This window comes from Galeopterus variegatus, unplaced genomic scaffold (assembly GCF_000696425.1).
Source record: "Galeopterus variegatus unplaced genomic scaffold, G_variegatus-3.0.2 Scaffold2492, whole genome shotgun sequence".
Taxonomy (NCBI): Eukaryota; Metazoa; Chordata; class Mammalia; order Dermoptera; family Cynocephalidae; genus Galeopterus; species Galeopterus variegatus.
The window spans coordinates 280,693-284,932 of record NW_007728603.1 but is presented as its reverse complement, the minus strand read 5'-3'; positions in this window follow the sequence as shown (position 1 = coordinate 284,932).

Genomic DNA, 4,240 nt, shown 5'->3' with positions numbered 1-4,240 from the left:
ATATTGGTTATGAATATTCATAAGATAGAAAACTGATTGTCAGCCCTCGTGCCCATGATGTGAGGGCCAGATTCCTACTGGCAGCACGCCCATTACCACAAATTGCATTTGTCCTCTGTGTCCCCCACACAATGACGCCCGAACTCCCTCTCCCTCCCCCACCCCCTCACTCCACTTTGTAGCCTATGGAATGCTCTGTCCCTCTGCAAGTCCAACGCACTCCTATGGACTTTCTTTCCTTCCTTCTTTCTCTCATAGCTCCTTACATAAGTGAGCACATATGGTATTTATCCCTCTGTGCTTTGCTTATTTCACTCAACATATGTTTCTCCAGGATCATCCATGTTGTTGCAAATGGGAGCATGTCATTCTTTTTTGTGGCAGAGTAGTATTCCATGCTCGGTGGGGGGGGTGTATTTAAATGTATATCTCACAGTTTCCTTATCCATTCATCCATCAAAGGATATTGTTTTATTTACTGTAAAAAAAATTGTTCTAGTTAACTCTATACTGTCACTTTGCCCAAAAACACTCTGGAGCCACATCACGTTTACTATCCAGGAGTTAACGACTTTATGCATAGTCGAGAGAATTGCAGAACCAAGGCTGAGCTGGCCATCACACAGCTGGGGGTGACATCTAATGCACTTCAGCACCCAGCTGCTCGCCCACCTCTCCAGGTCCCACCAGGCGCTGGATTGTAGAGTTTGGCTGGGTAAGACGAGAGAGGGAAAGACAAGAGCCAGGTCATGACTACAGCGGTGATGAATGTATTTGGGTAATCATGATGCAGCGTCACCTGGAAGCGGCTGAGTTTGAAGGCAACCAAGCCTCCACCTTCACGACTGCCAGTGCCCTGCACTGGAGTGGGCAAGGTCCCATGCTGTAGAGCACAAGGCCCCAGGGATGACAGGCCAGGCGTAGAAGCACAGCAAATACCAGGAAATGCAGTGCCAACTCTGCCCACGTGTCTACACCACAGGGGCCGGTGAAGAAAACCAGGAGCTCACTGTGGATGTGGTCAACCATTGGGGAGTTCTGATTCCACTGGAAGGAGACGGCACCCATCAGATGACGCTCATTTGCTCAATAGACAAAACTGAGCATCAAGGCCTGTGAAGAAGTTCTAAGAGCCAACAGTAGCTCGAAAACTCAGATTGTAAGAAATGGGACAAAATCTGGTGTACTGGGTTCTTGGTTACACAGATAGAAATGGCCAAATTTCTTGCATTTAGGTTACAACTCTGCTTGGCATACAATTGTTTTTTTCAATTAAATTCTCCCAAGATACCAACACTGCGTAAAACTGAGTGCCCCAGCACTGACTGAATGTCATGACGCCATCCGTGAAGGATCAATTCCCTCGTTGTGTCAGGAATATTACAAGTAGAATTCCTCTTGGGGGATCTCTTTTCTTCATCCAGGTCTTGACAGATTTTACAAGCCCACATTAGGCAGTTTGGGGTCCGTCAGTGGGAGACCCACTCGTTGAGGTTACTGAATATAAAACACTTTAATGTAACCAAGACCCAGTGTGGGGTCTTGACAACTTCTTTCAAAGAAATGTTTTCAGAAAATTCAAAATATTTCAAGGTTTTTCATATTACACATTGTCTGAAAAGGAGGTGCATTCTGAACAGCAAATTGATTCTTCACAAATATGTTTGTTTCTCCTAAAAATAAGTGTTTTCTTTTTTCTCTGCTGCATTTGGTGGAAATTTCACCAATCCCAGGCACTAGGGCTTAGAGAAAAGACGAGATCTGCTCCCGCACTCACTGAAAGCTCACTTGGAGTTTCCAAAGCTGAGTGAGGTCAAGGAGGGAGTGTGATGAGGACAAGGCACACCCACCACCCTCTCAGCTTCCTTCATTCATCATTCTGAAAATGGTATCTTAAGGACAAATGCAAAAACCTAACAGCTTGACAAACATTTGGGCTTAAATATATGAGCAAATCCTTTAAAGAACATGCCTCAGGAGCCAGACTGATCAGTCCTTCCCTCTGCTCCGTTCTCATACTGAACTGCAGACAGCCATGGGTTGGGATACCTGGGGTTACACAGGCATCCCAGGACCAGGAATGTCCCACTCGGCTGCCAGGAACAGCATGAGACAAAGCACATGACATATCCCAAACGTGGACCCGGAAAAAAATTGTGACAGACTGGAGAAGAGATGGACAGCCCTAGAACACAGTCAGGGATATAGCTGCTCTTCAGAGAAAGACAAAATGGGTAAAACAACTACGAGGGTACTTCAAACAGTTCATGGAAAGATTCATCGGATCCTTCAGTTCTCTTCGTCCACAGACTGTTTGAAGTAACCTCCTATTATACCATAGACAAGCAACANTCTCACGAGTTTGCCTTTTCTGTGCGTAAACTCTTGTGGTTGGTGTGTCTCCCTTGACTCTCTTGACAGCAGGATCCGGCAAAGCCAAAACCAACCCCTGGACCAGCAGTGGTTGCTTTTCCTGGAGCCCATGTCCGTTTGATACCTTGGACCTGCGTCCCTTCCACCACTTTTCTTCTGCTCTGCCGCATCCCCTCATCTGCTCCTTGGCTGGGCTCAATTTAGCTAAATTATCCTTCGTCGTGTCTTTTGCAGTGGGGATTTTGCTTTCCTTGTTACGTTTGATCACACTGAGGTACATATATTGGCTTTCTTGGTCTTCCCATTTCTTTGGGAGGGAAAATGCAGCAACTTTTCGTTCTATGTAAAAGGAAATGGAATAGAAAGATCTCCGGTGACTCTCCAGCGGTACACAAAAATTGAACAGCCATTTATTTTCATCACACCTACATCCCATTGTTGACATTTATGACAAAGATGGCTTCCTTTTGTTTAATAAGATTCCATTAGAATTGGAATCTCTGACTGATCTTTGTTTGGAAATTTGAACTTTGGTGCAAAACAAAATTTTCTTTTTAAATAAAATTGATGTTCTCCCCATTGTGTATTCTTATTGGGATGGCATTGCTCCCCAAAGTGTGAAAATTAGTTCCTCGAGATGTTAACAAATCTTAGTCATTACAATAGTTTGTGGTTCTCCAAAGCCCAAATCTAAGAAAATCTTTCCCTTATTACTAATTTTTATTTCCTTTGGGCTTTCTTGTGTATCAAGAAGCATTGACATTGAGGTCTTGCAAGACCCACAGAGCATATCTGACATTGAGTTCTTGGAAGACCCACAGAGCATATGCCACACGAGCACTACAAGCCTTCGGTGAATAGATGATCGCTTGATCTCAAACTCATGTCTTGAGATGTGGCCTCCACACGAGTACGTATGGACTGCCTTTGGCTGTCTCGTGGATGTAGCTGAGGTTTGCTCCCGAGTGCTACTGAATGGGTTCATGGCTTTGAGAATTAAATGCAAAGAATTTGTGCTTTATCATGTAGCTCTGCTAAAGTTATTCACCACGTCAATAATGAAGACGAGTGCTAAAAAGAAATAAAAGTTGACCGCACCTGGGGAAACATCCGGGAGGTGGCATAGTGACAAAGTATTTTATCAGATGAAACAAAATTTAAAGTTAGGTACAATAGAAATAAATGGGAAGAAAATAATTGAATTTAGAATTAATTTTTAGCAGTTTTGAAAGATATTTAAGTATGTCATTACATTGGTATTATATATTTTTGTAACATGAATTTGCCTGTGAACGTTGACTCATTACAATTTATATAAGTCAATAGATGACACAAAAAGGAGCTCAGCAAATAAACTTATAAAGTCAAGTTAAATCAATAACTTTGTTTTTTTGTTTTTTATTAAAGATGACCAGTAAGGGGATCTTAAACCTTGACTTGGTGTGCTCAGCACCACGCTCAGCCAGTGAGCAACCGGCCATCACTATATGGATCCGAACCCGGTGCCTTGGTGTTATCAGCACCACACTCTCCCGAGTGAGCCATGGGCCGGCCCTAAATCAATAACTTTGAAACTTACGTCTTGGCTTAAAATTTTTATGGAGACTTTCTTAAATATGCATTGAATGCAAAAATTTAACTTCACACTTTCTTTTTTTTTTTTTCTTTTTGTCTTTTTTTATTTACTGACTGGTACGGGATCGCAACCCTCGGTGTTGCACCCGCGCCGCGCTCAGCCAGTGAGCGGGAACCAGTCACCACATGGGATCCGAACCCTCGGCGGGAGCACCGCCACACTCCCAAGTGGCGCACTCTCCAGTGCGACCCCCGGCCGGCCCCACACTTTCTTTTCTATGTATAAACCTGA